The sequence below is a fragment of the Schistocerca nitens genome, unplaced genomic scaffold, assembly GCF_023898315.1.
Source record: "Schistocerca nitens isolate TAMUIC-IGC-003100 unplaced genomic scaffold, iqSchNite1.1 HiC_scaffold_75, whole genome shotgun sequence".
In the NCBI taxonomy this organism is placed as follows: domain Eukaryota; kingdom Metazoa; phylum Arthropoda; class Insecta; order Orthoptera; family Acrididae; genus Schistocerca; species Schistocerca nitens.
In genome coordinates, this window is record NW_026045621.1 from 60639 (window position 1) to 77483 (window position 16845).

Here is a 16845-nt window from a genome sequence, read left to right on the forward strand (position 1 = left end):
ATACGCTGTCCGAACGCGCCTGGATGTGCTCCCCTAGCCTACCTCGAAATGCGCCTGCCAGGTACGATCACCTTCGGCCGCTGCCGACAGGCGGGAAGCCGACACAGCGCGGCGTCGGGGCGCTCGCTTGTGCGGTGGTGGTGTAATGGTCAGCATAGTTGCCTTCCAAGCAGTTGGTCCGGGTTCGATTCCCGGCCACCGCAACAGGCTTTTTAATGTCACGTATGAGTACTTTCGCCACGCGCCCTTAACTTAATGTTTTTTCCCCCTCTTACTCGCTGCAGACCAGCCTATAGTGTGTCTCGACTGTCTCGACTTGTCTCGACTTTGCTCAGCTGACGCGAGAGCTGACGCTCTCCAATCGGCCTATATCAAAACGACAAGCACGAGAAACGACTGAGAGAGGTAAGGAGAGGCGAGGCGATGTACACACAGCACGCCCGTTCATTTCACGGTGGCGTCTCCCTGACCGAATCGGGCTGTAGCTCCGAAAACAAAGGAGAAAGAAAAATAGGAAGTAAAACTGCCAACAGTACCCTGTGTCCCCATGCGCTCTCCCGCCCAAGTACCGACAAGGGCCAAAGTTGTTACGCATCGGCAATCGGACATTTCCTTTCATCTTCTCTTTATCGGTTGAGAACCAGTGTATTCAACATATTATGGCCATTGCCGAGTGAATGCTGTAGCGCTTCCCGACAAGTCGGGTTCGGATCCTCTGTCAACTTCCACGCAGGGTGATGATGTTTTGGTCATCACACTCGCCAGCTGAAATCGGCGCTGCCTTTTCGTGGTAGTAAAAGCGTTGTGGCCCGTGGGGGGATCGAACCCACGACCTTCGCGTTATTAGCACGACGCTCTAACCAACTGAGCTAACGGGCCTCGACAGTTGCACTCGCTCAGCCCTACGCTGCAAACGTATGGCATGAAGCCGTACACCATTTCTATGGTCGTCGGATGTCTGCTTCCCTCGTCTATACTCTGCTGACGGTCACGAAACAGTAGATATATTGCGAGCAGGACGGGAAACGGCAGCTCGGACAGCTCAAACTTGTCACGATTCGTGTGGAAAAAGTTCCGTTCCGGTACCGGGAATCGAACCCGGGCCTCCTGGGTGAAAGCCAGGTATCCTAGCCACTAGACCACACCGGATGCGGGCGTTCCTGCGGCGGATCGGACGGTCGCTTGTAGCATTTCGTGTCGTGTCCCGCGTCGGCGCCCTTCTCTCTTTGCGAGCGTCTTTGCGCATACTGACTGGCAAGGCGCGCACCTCAAACGTCTCAGAGCAATGTTTTTGGCTTCATGCTGTGCTAGGAGAAGAGGAAAAGGGAAGCTGTAAGTAGCAATAACAGGGAGTAAACATTTTCCCGCTGAAGCGTTGAAAACGTTGTGGATAAAAAACAAGAAATAAGTTGGTGCCCTAGCAACAGCATCACCATCAGTCACAGAAAATTAAATGCCCCGGGTGAGGATCGAACTCACGACCTTATGATTATGAGACTTACGCGCTGCCTACTGCGCTACCGAGGCACAGGTGAAGCGCTTGTCCTGGAAACTGGGTAAGTACCACACCCAATGTTAGACGTAAAGACACTGTACTTCCTGGATAACGTGTTCTGTTGCTACACGTGCATTGCCAGCCCAGTTGATTGCGGTGTTGCTGCAGATTTGCAAACGATAGGCAGCACTCCTTGTCGTTAACGTTCAGTGCCTCGGAGGCACCTGGACACAGCAACTTGCGAGGCCAGGCCGACGCTAGTCTGTAGAACACCATGCGAGCGTCCTAGTGGGGACCCGCGAGTGCTGCGTTCTCGGTTCTTCTCAAGGGAATCCTGCTACACATTCATGTGGATCGTGCATCTCAAGCGCGCAAGCCACACGGCAGCATTATCGTGGGAAAAGCAAAATGATGCATCGGCCGGGAATCGAACCCGGGCCGCCCGCGTGGCAGGCGAGCATTCTACCACTGAACCACCGATGCTCGGGCCGGTAGTAACTGCACGCTGCTTCCCGAGCAGATGTCTCAAGGGAAAGTGGGACTGCCGTCAAGCGCCGTAGCATTCTGTCGAGAAGATGCTGCAGACGCTGAATCCTGCACTGTACTGCTTAAAAATGCCGCCAGAACGCGGTCCTCTGCGTACTCTTGCGTCGCCGGCGCCGACTCTTGCCGAGGATGCGAAATGTGCGCGGATACGCTGTCCGAACGCGCCTGGATGTGCTCCCCTAGCCTACCTCGAAATGCGCCTGCCAGGTACGATCACCTTCGGCCGCTGCCGACAGGCGGGAAGCCGACACAGCGCGGCGTCGGGGCGCTCGCTTGTGCGGTGGTGGTGTAATGGTCAGCATAGTTGCCTTCCAAGCAGTTGGTCCGGGTTCGATTCCCGGCCACCGCAACAGGCTTTTTAATGTCACGTATGAGTACTTTCGCCACGCGCCCTTAACTTAATGTTTTTTCCCCCTCTTACTCGCTGCAGACCAGCCTATAGTGTGTCTCGACTGTCTCGACTTGTCTCGACTTTGCTCAGCTGACGCGAGAGCTGACGCTCTCCAATCGGCCTATATCAAAACGACAAGCACGAGAAACGACTGAGAGAGGTAAGGAGAGGCGAGGCGATGTACACACAGCACGCCCGTTCATTTCACGGTGGCGTCTCCCTGACCGAATCGGGCTGTAGCTCCGAAAACAAAGGAGAAAGAAAAATAGGAAGTAAAACTGCCAACAGTACCCTGTGTCCCCATGCGCTCTCCCGCCCAAGTACCGACAAGGGCCAAAGTTGTTACGCATCGGCAATCGGACATTTCCTTTCATCTTCTCTTTATCGGTTGAGAACCAGTGTATTCAACATATTATGGCCATTGCCGAGTGAATGCTGTAGCGCTTCCCGACAAGTCGGGTTCGGATCCTCTGTCAACTTCCACGCAGGGTGATGATGTTTTGGTCATCACACTCGCCAGCTGAAATCGGCGCTGCCTTTTCGTGGTAGTAAAAGCGTTGTGGCCCGTGGGGGGATCGAACCCACGACCTTCGCGTTATTAGCACGACGCTCTAACCAACTGAGCTAACGGGCCTCGACAGTTGCACTCGCTCAGCCCTACGCTGCAAACGTATGGCATGAAGCCGTACACCATTTCTATGGTCGTCGGATGTCTGCTTCCCTCGTCTATACTCTGCTGACGGTCACGAAACAGTAGATATATTGCGAGCAGGACGGGAAACGGCAGCTCGGACAGCTCAAACTTGTCACGATTCGTGTGGAAAAAGTTCCGTTCCGGTACCGGGAATCGAACCCGGGCCTCCTGGGTGAAAGCCAGGTATCCTAGCCACTAGACCACACCGGATGCGGGCGTTCCTGCGGCGGATCGGACGGTCGCTTGTAGCATTTCGTGTCGTGTCCCGCGTCGGCGCCCTTCTCTCTTTGCGAGCGTCTTTGCGCATACTGACTGGCAAGGCGCGCACCTCAAACGTCTCAGAGCAATGTTTTTGGCTTCATGCTGTGCTAGGAGAAGAGGAAAAGGGAAGCTGTAAGTAGCAATAACAGGGAGTAAACATTTTCCCGCTGAAGCGTTGAAAACGTTGTGGATAAAAAACAAGAAATAAGTTGGTGCCCTAGCAACAGCATCACCATCAGTCACAGAAAATTAAATGCCCCGGGTGAGGATCGAACTCACGACCTTATGATTATGAGACTTACGCGCTGCCTACTGCGCTACCGAGGCACAGGTGAAGCGCTTGTCCTGGAAACTGGGTAAGTACCACACCCAATGTTAGACGTAAAGACACTGTACTTCCTGGATAACGTGTTCTGTTGCTACACGTGCATTGCCAGCCCAGTTGATTGCGGTGTTGCTGCAGATTTGCAAACGATAGGCAGCACTCCTTGTCGTTAACGTTCAGTGCCTCGGAGGCACCTGGACACAGCAACTTGCGAGGCCAGGCCGACGCTAGTCTGTAGAACACCATGCGAGCGTCCTAGTGGGGACCCGCGAGTGCTGCGTTCTCGGTTCTTCTCAAGGGAATCCTGCTACACATTCATGTGGATCGTGCATCTCAAGCGCGCAAGCCACACGGCAGCATTATCGTGGGAAAAGCAAAATGATGCATCGGCCGGGAATCGAACCCGGGCCGCCCGCGTGGCAGGCGAGCATTCTACCACTGAACCACCGATGCTCGGGCCGGTAGTAACTGCACGCTGCTTCCCGAGCAGATGTCTCAAGGGAAAGTGGGACTGCCGTCAAGCGCCGTAGCATTCTGTCGAGAAGATGCTGCAGACGCTGAATCCTGCACTGTACTGCTTAAAAATGCCGCCAGAACGCGGTCCTCTGCGTACTCTTGCGTCGCCGGCGCCGACTCTTGCCGAGGATGCGAAATGTGCGCGGATACGCTGTCCGAACGCGCCTGGATGTGCTCCCCTAGCCTACCTCGAAATGCGCCTGCCAGGTACGATCACCTTCGGCCGCTGCCGACAGGCGGGAAGCCGACACAGCGCGGCGTCGGGGCGCTCGCTTGTGCGGTGGTGGTGTAATGGTCAGCATAGTTGCCTTCCAAGCAGTTGGTCCGGGTTCGATTCCCGGCCACCGCAACAGGCTTTTTAATGTCACGTATGAGTACTTTCGCCACGCGCCCTTAACTTAATGTTTTTTCCCCCTCTTACTCGCTGCAGACCAGCCTATAGTGTGTCTCGACTGTCTCGACTTGTCTCGACTTTGCTCAGCTGACGCGAGAGCTGACGCTCTCCAATCGGCCTATATCAAAACGACAAGCACGAGAAACGACTGAGAGAGGTAAGGAGAGGCGAGGCGATGTACACACAGCACGCCCGTTCATTTCACGGTGGCGTCTCCCTGACCGAATCGGGCTGTAGCTCCGAAAACAAAGGAGAAAGAAAAATAGGAAGTAAAACTGCCAACAGTACCCTGTGTCCCCATGCGCTCTCCCGCCCAAGTACCGACAAGGGCCAAAGTTGTTACGCATCGGCAATCGGACATTTCCTTTCATCTTCTCTTTATCGGTTGAGAACCAGTGTATTCAACATATTATGGCCATTGCCGAGTGAATGCTGTAGCGCTTCCCGACAAGTCGGGTTCGGATCCTCTGTCAACTTCCACGCAGGGTGATGATGTTTTGGTCATCACACTCGCCAGCTGAAATCGGCGCTGCCTTTTCGTGGTAGTAAAAGCGTTGTGGCCCGTGGGGGGATCGAACCCACGACCTTCGCGTTATTAGCACGACGCTCTAACCAACTGAGCTAACGGGCCTCGACAGTTGCACTCGCTCAGCCCTACGCTGCAAACGTATGGCATGAAGCCGTACACCATTTCTATGGTCGTCGGATGTCTGCTTCCCTCGTCTATACTCTGCTGACGGTCACGAAACAGTAGATATATTGCGAGCAGGACGGGAAACGGCAGCTCGGACAGCTCAAACTTGTCACGATTCGTGTGGAAAAAGTTCCGTTCCGGTACCGGGAATCGAACCCGGGCCTCCTGGGTGAAAGCCAGGTATCCTAGCCACTAGACCACACCGGATGCGGGCGTTCCTGCGGCGGATCGGACGGTCGCTTGTAGCATTTCGTGTCGTGTCCCGCGTCGGCGCCCTTCTCTCTTTGCGAGCGTCTTTGCGCATACTGACTGGCAAGGCGCGCACCTCAAACGTCTCAGAGCAATGTTTTTGGCTTCATGCTGTGCTAGGAGAAGAGGAAAAGGGAAGCTGTAAGTAGCAATAACAGGGAGTAAACATTTTCCCGCTGAAGCGTTGAAAACGTTGTGGATAAAAAACAAGAAATAAGTTGGTGCCCTAGCAACAGCATCACCATCAGTCACAGAAAATTAAATGCCCCGGGTGAGGATCGAACTCACGACCTTAAGATTATGAGACTTACGCGCTGCCTACTGCGCTACCGAGGCACAGGTGAAGCGCTTGTCCTGGAAACTGGGTAAGTACCACACCCAATGTTAGACGTAAAGACACTGTACTTCCTGGATAACGTGTTCTGTTGCTACACGTGCATTGCCAGCCCAGTTGATTGCGGTGTTGCTGCAGATTTGCAAACGATAGGCAGCACTCCTTGTCGTTAACGTTCAGTGCCTCGGAGGCACCTGGACACAGCAACTTGCGAGGCCAGGCCGACGCTAGTCTGTAGAACACCATGCGAGCGTCCTAGTGGGGACCCGCGAGTGCTGCGTTCTCGGTTCTTCTCAAGGGAATCCAGCTATACATTCATGTGGATCGTGCATCTCAAGCGCGCAAGCCACACGGCAGCATTATCGTGGGAAAAGCAAAATGATGCATCGGCCGGGAATCGAACCCGGGCCGCCCGCGTGGCAGGCGAGCACTCTGCCACTGAACCACCGATGCTCGGGCCGGTAGTAACTGCACGCTGCTTCCCGAGCAGATGTCTCAAGGGAAAGTGGGACTGCCGTCAAGCGCCGTAGCATTCTGTCGAGAAGATGCTGCAGACGCTGAATCCTGCACTGTACTGCTTAAAAATGCCGCCAGAACGCGGTCCTCTGCGTACTCTTGCGTCGCCGGCGCCGACTCTTGCCAAGGATGCGAAATGTGCGCGGATACGCTGTCCGAACGCGCCTGGATGTGCTCCCCTAGCCTACCTCGAAATGCGCCTGCCAGGTACGATCACCTTCGGCCGCTGCCGACAGGCGGGAAGCCGACACAGCGCGGCGTCGGGGCGCTCGCTTGTGCGGTGGTGGTGTAATGGTCAGCATAGTTGCCTTCCAAGCAGTTGGTCCGGGTTCGATTCCCGGCCACCGCAACAGGCTTTTTAATGTCACGTATGAGTACTTTCGCCACGCGCCCTTAACTTAATGTTTTTTCCCCCTCTTACTCGCTGCAGACCAGCCTATAGTGTGTCTCGACTGTCTCGACTTGTCTCGACTTTGCTCAGCTGACGCGAGAGCTGACGCTCTCCAATCGGCCTATATCAAAACGACAAGCACGAGAAACGACTGAGAGAGGTAAGGAGAGGCGAGGCGATGTACACACAGCACGCCCGTTCATTTCACGGTGGCGTCTCCCTGACCGAATCGGGCTGTAGCTCCGAAAACAAAGGAGAAAGAAAAATAGGAAGTAAAACTGCCAACAGTACCCTGTGTCCCCATGCGCTCTCCCGCCCAAGTACCGACAAGGGCCAAAGTTGTTACGCATCGGCAATCGGACATTTCCTTTCATCTTCTCTTTATCGGTTGAGAACCAGTGTATTCAACATATTATGGCCATTGCCGAGTGAATGCTGTAGCGCTTCCCGACAAGTCGGGTTCGGATCCTCTGTCAACTTCCACGCAGGGTGATGATGTTTTGGTCATCACACTCGCCAGCTGAAATCGGCGCTGCCTTTTCGTGGTAGTAAAAGCGTTGTGGCCCGTGGGGGGATCGAACCCACGACCTTCGCGTTATTAGCACGACGCTCTAACCAACTGAGCTAACGGGCCTCGACAGTTGCACTCGCTCAGCCCTACGCTGCAAACGTATGGCATGAAGCCGTACACCATTTCTATGGTCGTCGGATGTCTGCTTCCCTCGTCTATACTCTGCTGACGGTCACGAAACAGTAGATATATTGCGAGCAGGACGGGAAACGGCAGCTCGGACAGCTCAAACTTGTCACGATTCGTGTGGAAAAAGTTCCGTTCCGGTACCGGGAATCGAACCCGGGCCTCCTGGGTGAAAGCCAGGTATCCTAGCCACTAGACCACACCGGATGCGGGCGTTCCTGCGGCGGATCGGACGGTCGCTTGTAGCATTTCGTGTCGTGTCCCGCGTCGGCGCCCTTCTCTCTTTGCGAGCGTCTTTGCGCATACTGACTGGCAAGGCGCGCACCTCAAACGTCTCAGAGCAATGTTTTTGGCTTCATGCTGTGCTAGGAGAAGAGGAAAAGGGAAGCTGTAAGTAGCAATAACAGGGAGTAAACATTTTCCCGCTGAAGCGTTGAAAACGTTGTGGATAAAAAACAAGAAATAAGTTGGTGCCCTAGCAACAGCATCACCATCAGTCACAGAAAATTAAATGCCCCGGGTGAGGATCGAACTCACGACCTTAAGATTATGAGACTTACGCGCTGCCTACTGCGCTACCGAGGCACAGGTGAAGCGCTTGTCCTGGAAACTGGGTAAGTACCACACCCAATGTTAGACGTAAAGACACTGTACTTCCTGGATAACGTGTTCTGTTGCTACACGTGCATTGCCAGCCCAGTTGATTGCGGTGTTGCTGCAGATTTGCAAACGATAGGCAGCACTCCTTGTCGTTAACGTTCAGTGCCTCGGAGGCACCTGGACACAGCAACTTGCGAGGCCAGGCCGACGCTAGTCTGTAGAACACCATGCGAGCGTCCTAGTGGGGACCCGCGAGTGCTGCGTTCTCGGTTCTTCTCAAGGGAATCCAGCTATACATTCATGTGGATCGTGCATCTCAAGCGCGCAAGCCACACGGCAGCATTATCGTGGGAAAAGCAAAATGATGCATCGGCCGGGAATCGAACCCGGGCCGCCCGCGTGGCAGGCGAGCACTCTGCCACTGAACCACCGATGCTCGGGCCGGTAGTAACTGCACGCTGCTTCCCGAGCAGATGTCTCAAGGGAAAGTGGGACTGCCGTCAAGCGCCGTAGCATTCTGTCGAGAAGATGCTGCAGACGCTGAATCCTGCACTGTACTGCTTAAAAATGCCGCCAGAACGCGGTCCTCTGCGTACTCTTGCGTCGCCGGCGCCGACTCTTGCCAAGGATGCGAAATGTGCGCGGATACGCTGTCCGAACGCGCCTGGATGTGCTCCCCTAGCCTACCTCGAAATGCGCCTGCCAGGTACGATCACCTTCGGCCGCTGCCGACAGGCGGGAAGCCGACACAGCGCGGCGTCGGGGCGCTCGCTTGTGCGGTGGTGGTGTAATGGTCAGCATAGTTGCCTTCCAAGCAGTTGGTCCGGGTTCGATTCCCGGCCACCGCAACAGGCTTTTTAATGTCACGTATGAGTACTTTCGCCACGCGCCCTTAACTTAATGTTTTTTCCCCCTCTTACTCGCTGCAGACCAGCCTATAGTGTGTCTCGACTGTCTCGACTTGTCTCGACTTTGCTCAGCTGACGCGAGAGCTGACGCTCTCCAATCGGCCTATATCAAAACGACAAGCACGAGAAACGACTGAGAGAGGTAAGGAGAGGCGAGGCGATGTACACACAGCACGCCCGTTCATTTCACGGTGGCGTCTCCCTGACCGAATCGGGCTGTAGCTCCGAAAACAAAGGAGAAAGAAAAATAGGAAGTAAAACTGCCAACAGTACCCTGTGTCCCCATGCGCTCTCCCGCCCAAGTACCGACAAGGGCCAAAGTTGTTACGCATCGGCAATCGGACATTTCCTTTCATCTTCTCTTTATCGGTTGAGAACCAGTGTATTCAACATATTATGGCCATTGCCGAGTGAATGCTGTAGCGCTTCCCGACAAGTCGGGTTCGGATCCTCTGTCAACTTCCACGCAGGGTGATGATGTTTTGGTCATCACACTCGCCAGCTGAAATCGGCGCTGCCTTTTCGTGGTAGTAAAAGCGTTGTGGCCCGTGGGGGGATCGAACCCACGACCTTCGCGTTATTAGCACGACGCTCTAACCAACTGAGCTAACGGGCCTCGACAGTTGCACTCGCTCAGCCCTACGCTGCAAACGTATGGCATGAAGCCGTACACCATTTCTATGGTCGTCGGATGTCTGCTTCCCTCGTCTATACTCTGCTGACGGTCACGAAACAGTAGATATATTGCGAGCAGGACGGGAAACGGCAGCTCGGACAGCTCAAACTTGTCACGATTCGTGTGGAAAAAGTTCCGTTCCGGTACCGGGAATCGAACCCGGGCCTCCTGGGTGAAAGCCAGGTATCCTAGCCACTAGACCACACCGGATGCGGGCGTTCCTGCGGCGGATCGGACGGTCGCTTGTAGCATTTCGTGTCGTGTCCCGCGTCGGCGCCCTTCTCTCTTTGCGAGCGTCTTTGCGCATACTGACTGGCAAGGCGCGCACCTCAAACGTCTCAGAGCAATGTTTTTGGCTTCATGCTGTGCTAGGAGAAGAGGAAAAGGGAAGCTGTAAGTAGCAATAACAGGGAGTAAACATTTTCCCGCTGAAGCGTTGAAAACGTTGTGGATAACAAACAAGAAATAAGTTGGTGCCCTAGCAACAGCATCACCATCAGTCACAGAAAATTAAATGCCCCGGGTGAGGATCGAACTCACGACCTTAAGATTATGAGACTTACGCGCTGCCTACTGCGCTACCGAGGCACAGGTGAAGCGCTTGTCCTGGAAACTGGGTAAGTACCACACCCAATGTTAGACGTAAAGACACTGTACTTCCTGGATAACGTGTTCTGTTGCTACACGTGCATTGCCAGCCCAGTTGATTGCGGTGTTGCTGCAGATTTGCAAACGATAGGCAGCACTCCTTGTCGTTAACGTTCAGTGCCTCGGAGGCACCTGGACACAGCAACTTGCGAGGCCAGGCCGACGCTAGTCTGTAGAACACCATGCGAGCGTCCTAGTGGGGACCCGCGAGTGCTGCGTTCTCGGTTCTTCTCAAGGGAATCCAGCTATACATTCATGTGGATCGTGCATCTCAAGCGCGCAAGCCACACGGCAGCATTATCGTGGGAAAAGCAAAATGATGCATCGGCCGGGAATCGAACCCGGGCCGCCCGCGTGGCAGGCGAGCACTCTGCCACTGAACCACCGATGCTCGGGCCGGTAGTAACTGCACGCTGCTTCCCGAGCAGATGTCTCAAGGGAAAGTGGGACTGCCGTCAAGCGCCGTAGCATTCTGTCGAGAAGATGCTGCAGACGCTGAATCCTGCACTGTACTGCTTAAAAATGCCGCCAGAACGCGGTCCTCTGCGTACTCTTGCGTCGCCGGCGCCGACTCTTGCCAAGGATGCGAAATGTGCGCGGATACGCTGTCCGAACGCGCCTGGATGTGCTCCCCTAGCCTACCTCGAAATGCGCCTGCCAGGTACGATCACCTTCGGCCGCTGCCGACAGGCGGGAAGCCGACACAGCGCGGCGTCGGGGCGCTCGCTTGTGCGGTGGTGGTGTAATGGTCAGCATAGTTGCCTTCCAAGCAGTTGGTCCGGGTTCGATTCCCGGCCACCGCAACAGGCTTTTTAATGTCACGTATGAGTACTTTCGCCACGCGCCCTTAACTTAATGTTTTTTCCCCCTCTTACTCGCTGCAGACCAGCCTATAGTGTGTCTCGACTGTCTCGACTTGTCTCGACTTTGCTCAGCTGACGCGAGAGCTGACGCTCTCCAATCGGCCTATATCAAAACGACAAGCACGAGAAACGACTGAGAGAGGTAAGGAGAGGCGAGGCGATGTACACACAGCACGCCCGTTCATTTCACGGTGGCGTCTCCCTGACCGAATCGGGCTGTAGCTCCGAAAACAAAGGAGAAAGAAAAATAGGAAGTAAAACTGCCAACAGTACCCTGTGTCCCCATGCGCTCTCCCGCCCAAGTACCGACAAGGGCCAAAGTTGTTACGCATCGGCAATCGGACATTTCCTTTCATCTTCTCTTTATCGGTTGAGAACCAGTGTATTCAACATATTATGGCCATTGCCGAGTGAATGCTGTAGCGCTTCCCGACAAGTCGGGTTCGGATCCTCTGTCAACTTCCACGCAGGGTGATGATGTTTTGGTCATCACACTCGCCAGCTGAAATCGGCGCTGCCTTTTCGTGGTAGTAAAAGCGTTGTGGCCCGTGGGGGGATCGAACCCACGACCTTCGCGTTATTAGCACGACGCTCTAACCAACTGAGCTAACGGGCCTCGACAGTTGCACTCGCTCAGCCCTACGCTGCAAACGTATGGCATGAAGCCGTACACCATTTCTATGGTCGTCGGATGTCTGCTTCCCTCGTCTATACTCTGCTGACGGTCACGAAACAGTAGATATATTGCGAGCAGGACGGGAAACGGCAGCTCGGACAGCTCAAACTTGTCACGATTCGTGTGGAAAAAGTTCCGTTCCGGTACCGGGAATCGAACCCGGGCCTCCTGGGTGAAAGCCAGGTATCCTAGCCACTAGACCACACCGGATGCGGGCGTTCCTGCGGCGGATCGGACGGTCGCTTGTAGCATTTCGTGTCGTGTCCCGCGTCGGCGCCCTTCTCTCTTTGCGAGCGTCTTTGCGCATACTGACTGGCAAGGCGCGCACCTCAAACGTCTCAGAGCAATGTTTTTGGCTTCATGCTGTGCTAGGAGAAGAGGAAAAGGGAAGCTGTAAGTAGCAATAACAGGGAGTAAACATTTTCCCGCTGAAGCGTTGAAAACGTTGTGGATAAAAAACAAGAAATAAGTTGGTGCCCTAGCAACAGCATCACCATCAGTCACAGAAAATTAAATGCCCCGGGTGAGGATCGAACTCACGACCTTAAGATTATGAGACTTACGCGCTGCCTACTGCGCTACCGAGGCACAGGTGAAGCGCTTGTCCTGGAAACTGGGTAAGTACCACACCCAATGTTAGACGTAAAGACACTGTACTTCCTGGATAACGTGTTCTGTTGCTACACGTGCATTGCCAGCCCAGTTGATTGCGGTGTTGCTGCAGATTTGCAAACGATAGGCAGCACTCCTTGTCGTTAACGTTCAGTGCCTCGGAGGCACCTGGACACAGCAACTTGCGAGGCCAGGCCGACGCTAGTCTGTAGAACACCATGCGAGCGTCCTAGTGGGGACCCGCGAGTGCTGCGTTCTCGGTTCTTCTCAAGGGAATCCAGCTATACATTCATGTGGATCGTGCATCTCAAGCGCGCAAGCCACACGGCAGCATTATCGTGGGAAAAGCAAAATGATGCATCGGCCGGGAATCGAACCCGGGCCGCCCGCGTGGCAGGCGAGCACTCTGCCACTGAACCACCGATGCTCGGGCCGGTAGTAACTGCACGCTGCTTCCCGAGCAGATGTCTCAAGGGAAAGTGGGACTGCCGTCAAGCGCCGTAGCATTCTGTCGAGAAGATGCTGCAGACGCTGAATCCTGCACTGTACTGCTTAAAAATGCCGCCAGAACGCGGTCCTCTGCGTACTCTTGCGTCGCCGGCGCCGACTCTTGCCAAGGATGCGAAATGTGCGCGGATACGCTGTCCGAACGCGCCTGGATGTGCTCCCCTAGCCTACCTCGAAATGCGCCTGCCAGGTACGATCACCTTCGGCCGCTGCCGACAGGCGGGAAGCCGACACAGCGCGGCGTCGGGGCGCTCGCTTGTGCGGTGGTGGTGTAATGGTCAGCATAGTTGCCTTCCAAGCAGTTGGTCCGGGTTCGATTCCCGGCCACCGCAACAGGCTTTTTAATGTCACGTATGAGTACTTTCGCCACGCGCCCTTAACTTAATGTTTTTTCCCCCTCTTACTCGCTGCAGACCAGCCTATAGTGTGTCTCGACTGTCTCGACTTGTCTCGACTTTGCTCAGCTGACGCGAGAGCTGACGCTCTCCAATCGGCCTATATCAAAACGACAAGCACGAGAAACGACTGAGAGAGGTAAGGAGAGGCGAGGCGATGTACACACAGCACGCCCGTTCATTTCACGGTGGCGTCTCCCTGACCGAATCGGGCTGTAGCTCCGAAAACAAAGGAGAAAGAAAAATAGGAAGTAAAACTGCCAACAGTACCCTGTGTCCCCATGCGCTCTCCCGCCCAAGTACCGACAAGGGCCAAAGTTGTTACGCATCGGCAATCGGACATTTCCTTTCATCTTCTCTTTATCGGTTGAGAACCAGTGTATTCAACATATTATGGCCATTGCCGAGTGAATGCTGTAGCGCTTCCCGACAAGTCGGGTTCGGATCCTCTGTCAACTTCCACGCAGGGTGATGATGTTTTGGTCATCACACTCGCCAGCTGAAATCGGCGCTGCCTTTTCGTGGTAGTAAAAGCGTTGTGGCCCGTGGGGGGATCGAACCCACGACCTTCGCGTTATTAGCACGACGCTCTAACCAACTGAGCTAACGGGCCTCGACAGTTGCGCTCGCTCAGCCCTACGCTGCAAACGTATGGCATGAAGCCGTACACCATTTCTATGGTCGTCGGATGTCTGCTTCCCTCGTCTATACTCTGCTGACGGTCACGAAACAGTAGATATATTGCGAGCAGGACGGGAAACGGCAGCTCGGACAGCTCAAACTTGTCACGATTCGTGTGGAAAAAGTTCCGTTCCGGTACCGGGAATCGAACCCGGGCCTCCTGGGTGAAAGCCAGGTATCCTAGCCACTAGACCACACCGGATGCGGGCGTTCCTGCGGCGGATCGGACGGTCGCTTGTAGCATTTCGTGTCGTGTCCCGCGTCGGCGCCCTTCTCTCTTTGCGAGCGTCTTTGCGCATACTGACTGGCAAGGCGCGCACCTCAAACGTCTCAGAGCAATGTTTTTGGCTTCATGCTGTGCTAGGAGAAGAGGAAAAGGGAAGCTGTAAGTAGCAATAACAGGGAGTAAACATTTTCCCGCTGAAGCGTTGAAAACGTTGTGGATAAAAAACAAGAAATAAGTTGGTGCCCTAGCAACAGCATCACCATCAGTCACAGAAAATTAAATGCCCCGGGTGAGGATCGAACTCACGACCTTAAGATTATGAGACTTACGCGCTGCCTACTGCGCTACCGAGGCACAGGTGAAGCGCTTGTCCTGGAAACTGGGTAAGTACCACACCCAATGTTAGACGTAAAGACACTGTACTTCCTGGATAACGTGTTCTGTTGCTACACGTGCATTGCCAGCCCAGTTGATTGCGGTGTTGCTGCAGATTTGCAAACGATAGGCAGCACTCCTTGTCGTTAACGTTCAGTGCCTCGGAGGCACCTGGACACAGCAACTTGCGAGGCCAGGCCGACGCTAGTCTGTAGAACACCATGCGAGCGTCCTAGTGGGGACCCGCGAGTGCTGCGTTCTCGGTTCTTCTCAAGGGAATCCAGCTATACATTCATGTGGATCGTGCATCTCAAGCGCGCAAGCCACACGGCAGCATTATCGTGGGAAAAGCAAAATGATGCATCGGCCGGGAATCGAACCCGGGCCGCCCGCGTGGCAGGCGAGCACTCTGCCACTGAACCACCGATGCTCGGGCCGGTAGTAACTGCACGCTGCTTCCCGAGCAGATGTCTCAAGGGAAAGTGGGACTGCCGTCAAGCGCCGTAGCATTCTGTCGAGAAGATGCTGCAGACGCTGAATCCTGCACTGTACTGCTTAAAAATGCCGCCAGAACGCGGTCCTCTGCGTACTCTTGCGTCGCCGGCGCCGACTCTTGCCAAGGATGCGAAATGTGCGCGGATACGCTGTCCGAACGCGCCTGGATGTGCTCCCCTAGCCTACCTCGAAATGCGCCTGCCAGGTACGATCACCTTCGGCCGCTGCCGACAGGCGGGAAGCCGACACAGCGCGGCGTCGGGGCGCTCGCTTGTGCGGTGGTGGTGTAATGGTCAGCATAGTTGCCTTCCAAGCAGTTGGTCCGGGTTCGATTCCCGGCCACCGCAACAGGCTTTTTAATGTCACGTATGAGTACTTTCGCCACGCGCCCTTAACTTAATGTTTTTTCCCCCTCTTACTCGCTGCAGACCAGCCTATAGTGTGTCTCGACTGTCTCGACTTGTCTCGACTTTGCTCAGCTGACGCGAGAGCTGACGCTCTCCAATCGGCCTATATCAAAACGACAAGCACGAGAAACGACTGAGAGAGGTAAGGAGAGGCGAGGCGATGTACACACAGCACGCCCGTTCATTTCACGGTGGCGTCTCCCTGACCGAATCGGGCTGTAGCTCCGAAAACAAAGGAGAAAGAAAAATAGGAAGTAAAACTGCCAACAGTACCCTGTGTCCCCATGCGCTCTCCCGCCCAAGTACCGACAAGGGCCAAAGTTGTTACGCATCGGCAATCGGACATTTCCTTTCATCTTCTCTTTATCGGTTGAGAACCAGTGTATTCAACATATTATGGCCATTGCCGAGTGAATGCTGTAGCGCTTCCCGACAAGTCGGGTTCGGATCCTCTGTCAACTTCCACGCAGGGTGATGATGTTTTGGTCATCACACTCGCCAGCTGAAATCGGCGCTGCCTTTTCGTGGTAGTAAAAGCGTTGTGGCCCGTGGGGGGATCGAACCCACGACCTTCGCGTTATTAGCACGACGCTCTAACCAACTGAGCTAACGGGCCTCGACAGTTGCACTCGCTCAGCCCTACGCTGCAAACGTATGGCATGAAGCCGTACACCATTTCTATGGTCGTCGGATGTCTGCTTCCCTCGTCTATACTCTGCTGACGGTCACGAAACAGTAGATATATTGCGAGCAGGACGGGAAACGGCAGCTCGGACAGCTCAAACTTGTCACGATTCGTGTGGAAAAAGTTCCGTTCCGGTACCGGGAATCGAACCCGGGCCTCCTGGGTGAAAGCCAGGTATCCTAGCCACTAGACCACACCGGATGCGGGCGTTCCTGCGGCGGATCGGACGGTCGCTTGTAGCATTTCGTGTCGTGTCCCGCGTCGGCGCCCTTCTCTCTTTGCGAGCGTCTTTGCGCATACTGACTGGCAAGGCGCGCACCTCAAACGTCTCAGAGCAATGTTTTTGGCTTCATGCTGTGCTAGGAGAAGAGGAAAAGGGAAGCTGTAAGTAGCAATAACAGGGAGTAAACATTTTCCCGCTGAAGCGTTGAAAACGTTGTGGATAAAAAACAAGAAATAAGTTGGTGCCCTAGCAACAGCATCACCATCAGTCACAGAAAATTAAATGCCCCGGGTGAGGATCGAACTCACGACCTTAAGATTATGAGACTTACGCGCTGCCTACTGCGCTACCGAGGCACAGGTGAA

The 16845-nt window shown here is 54.7% G+C and overlaps 39 non-coding genes across 39 annotated transcripts; 8 read left to right on the forward strand and 31 right to left on the reverse strand.

The window, feature by feature from the left end:
• Window positions 1-131: 131 nt before the first annotated feature.
• Trnag-ucc (transfer RNA glycine (anticodon UCC)) lies at window positions 132-203 on the forward strand. Its single transcript has one exon. It is a non-coding gene; the product is annotated as a tRNA-Gly (tRNA).
• A 602-nt stretch (window positions 204-805) lies between these two features.
• On the reverse strand, window positions 806-879 carry Trnai-aau (transfer RNA isoleucine (anticodon AAU)). Its single transcript has one exon. It is a non-coding gene; the product is annotated as a tRNA-Ile (tRNA).
• Window positions 880-1077: 198 nt separating this feature from the next.
• On the reverse strand, window positions 1078-1149 carry Trnae-uuc (transfer RNA glutamic acid (anticodon UUC)). Its single transcript has one exon. It is a non-coding gene; the product is annotated as a tRNA-Glu (tRNA).
• A 305-nt stretch (window positions 1150-1454) lies between these two features.
• Window positions 1455-1527, reverse strand: Trnam-cau (transfer RNA methionine (anticodon CAU)). The gene has a single exon. It is a non-coding gene; the product is annotated as a tRNA-Met (tRNA).
• Window positions 1528-1907: 380 nt separating this feature from the next.
• Window positions 1908-1978, reverse strand: Trnag-gcc (transfer RNA glycine (anticodon GCC)). The gene has a single exon. It is a non-coding gene; the product is annotated as a tRNA-Gly (tRNA).
• A 340-nt stretch (window positions 1979-2318) lies between these two features.
• On the forward strand, window positions 2319-2390 carry Trnag-ucc (transfer RNA glycine (anticodon UCC)). The gene has a single exon. It is a non-coding gene; the product is annotated as a tRNA-Gly (tRNA).
• Window positions 2391-2992: 602 nt separating this feature from the next.
• Window positions 2993-3066, reverse strand: Trnai-aau (transfer RNA isoleucine (anticodon AAU)). Its single transcript has one exon. It is a non-coding gene; the product is annotated as a tRNA-Ile (tRNA).
• Window positions 3067-3264: 198 nt separating this feature from the next.
• On the reverse strand, window positions 3265-3336 carry Trnae-uuc (transfer RNA glutamic acid (anticodon UUC)). The gene has a single exon. It is a non-coding gene; the product is annotated as a tRNA-Glu (tRNA).
• A 305-nt stretch (window positions 3337-3641) lies between these two features.
• On the reverse strand, window positions 3642-3714 carry Trnam-cau (transfer RNA methionine (anticodon CAU)). Its single transcript has one exon. It is a non-coding gene; the product is annotated as a tRNA-Met (tRNA).
• A 380-nt stretch (window positions 3715-4094) lies between these two features.
• Window positions 4095-4165, reverse strand: Trnag-gcc (transfer RNA glycine (anticodon GCC)). The gene has a single exon. It is a non-coding gene; the product is annotated as a tRNA-Gly (tRNA).
• Window positions 4166-4505: 340 nt separating this feature from the next.
• Window positions 4506-4577, forward strand: Trnag-ucc (transfer RNA glycine (anticodon UCC)). The gene has a single exon. It is a non-coding gene; the product is annotated as a tRNA-Gly (tRNA).
• Window positions 4578-5179: 602 nt separating this feature from the next.
• On the reverse strand, window positions 5180-5253 carry Trnai-aau (transfer RNA isoleucine (anticodon AAU)). The gene has a single exon. It is a non-coding gene; the product is annotated as a tRNA-Ile (tRNA).
• A 198-nt stretch (window positions 5254-5451) lies between these two features.
• Trnae-uuc (transfer RNA glutamic acid (anticodon UUC)) lies at window positions 5452-5523 on the reverse strand. Its single transcript has one exon. It is a non-coding gene; the product is annotated as a tRNA-Glu (tRNA).
• A 305-nt stretch (window positions 5524-5828) lies between these two features.
• Window positions 5829-5901, reverse strand: Trnam-cau (transfer RNA methionine (anticodon CAU)). The gene has a single exon. It is a non-coding gene; the product is annotated as a tRNA-Met (tRNA).
• A 380-nt stretch (window positions 5902-6281) lies between these two features.
• Window positions 6282-6352, reverse strand: Trnag-gcc (transfer RNA glycine (anticodon GCC)). The gene has a single exon. It is a non-coding gene; the product is annotated as a tRNA-Gly (tRNA).
• A 340-nt stretch (window positions 6353-6692) lies between these two features.
• On the forward strand, window positions 6693-6764 carry Trnag-ucc (transfer RNA glycine (anticodon UCC)). The gene has a single exon. It is a non-coding gene; the product is annotated as a tRNA-Gly (tRNA).
• A 602-nt stretch (window positions 6765-7366) lies between these two features.
• On the reverse strand, window positions 7367-7440 carry Trnai-aau (transfer RNA isoleucine (anticodon AAU)). The gene has a single exon. It is a non-coding gene; the product is annotated as a tRNA-Ile (tRNA).
• Window positions 7441-7638: 198 nt separating this feature from the next.
• On the reverse strand, window positions 7639-7710 carry Trnae-uuc (transfer RNA glutamic acid (anticodon UUC)). The gene has a single exon. It is a non-coding gene; the product is annotated as a tRNA-Glu (tRNA).
• A 305-nt stretch (window positions 7711-8015) lies between these two features.
• On the reverse strand, window positions 8016-8088 carry Trnam-cau (transfer RNA methionine (anticodon CAU)). The gene has a single exon. It is a non-coding gene; the product is annotated as a tRNA-Met (tRNA).
• Window positions 8089-8468: 380 nt separating this feature from the next.
• On the reverse strand, window positions 8469-8539 carry Trnag-gcc (transfer RNA glycine (anticodon GCC)). Its single transcript has one exon. It is a non-coding gene; the product is annotated as a tRNA-Gly (tRNA).
• A 340-nt stretch (window positions 8540-8879) lies between these two features.
• On the forward strand, window positions 8880-8951 carry Trnag-ucc (transfer RNA glycine (anticodon UCC)). The gene has a single exon. It is a non-coding gene; the product is annotated as a tRNA-Gly (tRNA).
• Window positions 8952-9553: 602 nt separating this feature from the next.
• Trnai-aau (transfer RNA isoleucine (anticodon AAU)) lies at window positions 9554-9627 on the reverse strand. The gene has a single exon. It is a non-coding gene; the product is annotated as a tRNA-Ile (tRNA).
• A 198-nt stretch (window positions 9628-9825) lies between these two features.
• Window positions 9826-9897, reverse strand: Trnae-uuc (transfer RNA glutamic acid (anticodon UUC)). The gene has a single exon. It is a non-coding gene; the product is annotated as a tRNA-Glu (tRNA).
• Window positions 9898-10202: 305 nt separating this feature from the next.
• On the reverse strand, window positions 10203-10275 carry Trnam-cau (transfer RNA methionine (anticodon CAU)). Its single transcript has one exon. It is a non-coding gene; the product is annotated as a tRNA-Met (tRNA).
• A 380-nt stretch (window positions 10276-10655) lies between these two features.
• Window positions 10656-10726, reverse strand: Trnag-gcc (transfer RNA glycine (anticodon GCC)). Its single transcript has one exon. It is a non-coding gene; the product is annotated as a tRNA-Gly (tRNA).
• Window positions 10727-11066: 340 nt separating this feature from the next.
• On the forward strand, window positions 11067-11138 carry Trnag-ucc (transfer RNA glycine (anticodon UCC)). The gene has a single exon. It is a non-coding gene; the product is annotated as a tRNA-Gly (tRNA).
• Window positions 11139-11740: 602 nt separating this feature from the next.
• Window positions 11741-11814, reverse strand: Trnai-aau (transfer RNA isoleucine (anticodon AAU)). Its single transcript has one exon. It is a non-coding gene; the product is annotated as a tRNA-Ile (tRNA).
• Window positions 11815-12012: 198 nt separating this feature from the next.
• Trnae-uuc (transfer RNA glutamic acid (anticodon UUC)) lies at window positions 12013-12084 on the reverse strand. The gene has a single exon. It is a non-coding gene; the product is annotated as a tRNA-Glu (tRNA).
• A 305-nt stretch (window positions 12085-12389) lies between these two features.
• On the reverse strand, window positions 12390-12462 carry Trnam-cau (transfer RNA methionine (anticodon CAU)). The gene has a single exon. It is a non-coding gene; the product is annotated as a tRNA-Met (tRNA).
• Window positions 12463-12842: 380 nt separating this feature from the next.
• Trnag-gcc (transfer RNA glycine (anticodon GCC)) lies at window positions 12843-12913 on the reverse strand. The gene has a single exon. It is a non-coding gene; the product is annotated as a tRNA-Gly (tRNA).
• Window positions 12914-13253: 340 nt separating this feature from the next.
• Window positions 13254-13325, forward strand: Trnag-ucc (transfer RNA glycine (anticodon UCC)). The gene has a single exon. It is a non-coding gene; the product is annotated as a tRNA-Gly (tRNA).
• A 602-nt stretch (window positions 13326-13927) lies between these two features.
• Window positions 13928-14001, reverse strand: Trnai-aau (transfer RNA isoleucine (anticodon AAU)). Its single transcript has one exon. It is a non-coding gene; the product is annotated as a tRNA-Ile (tRNA).
• A 198-nt stretch (window positions 14002-14199) lies between these two features.
• On the reverse strand, window positions 14200-14271 carry Trnae-uuc (transfer RNA glutamic acid (anticodon UUC)). Its single transcript has one exon. It is a non-coding gene; the product is annotated as a tRNA-Glu (tRNA).
• A 305-nt stretch (window positions 14272-14576) lies between these two features.
• Window positions 14577-14649, reverse strand: Trnam-cau (transfer RNA methionine (anticodon CAU)). The gene has a single exon. It is a non-coding gene; the product is annotated as a tRNA-Met (tRNA).
• A 380-nt stretch (window positions 14650-15029) lies between these two features.
• Trnag-gcc (transfer RNA glycine (anticodon GCC)) lies at window positions 15030-15100 on the reverse strand. Its single transcript has one exon. It is a non-coding gene; the product is annotated as a tRNA-Gly (tRNA).
• A 340-nt stretch (window positions 15101-15440) lies between these two features.
• Trnag-ucc (transfer RNA glycine (anticodon UCC)) lies at window positions 15441-15512 on the forward strand. The gene has a single exon. It is a non-coding gene; the product is annotated as a tRNA-Gly (tRNA).
• A 602-nt stretch (window positions 15513-16114) lies between these two features.
• Window positions 16115-16188, reverse strand: Trnai-aau (transfer RNA isoleucine (anticodon AAU)). The gene has a single exon. It is a non-coding gene; the product is annotated as a tRNA-Ile (tRNA).
• A 198-nt stretch (window positions 16189-16386) lies between these two features.
• On the reverse strand, window positions 16387-16458 carry Trnae-uuc (transfer RNA glutamic acid (anticodon UUC)). The gene has a single exon. It is a non-coding gene; the product is annotated as a tRNA-Glu (tRNA).
• Window positions 16459-16763: 305 nt separating this feature from the next.
• Window positions 16764-16836, reverse strand: Trnam-cau (transfer RNA methionine (anticodon CAU)). The gene has a single exon. It is a non-coding gene; the product is annotated as a tRNA-Met (tRNA).
• Between the last annotated feature and the right edge of the window lie 9 nt (window positions 16837-16845).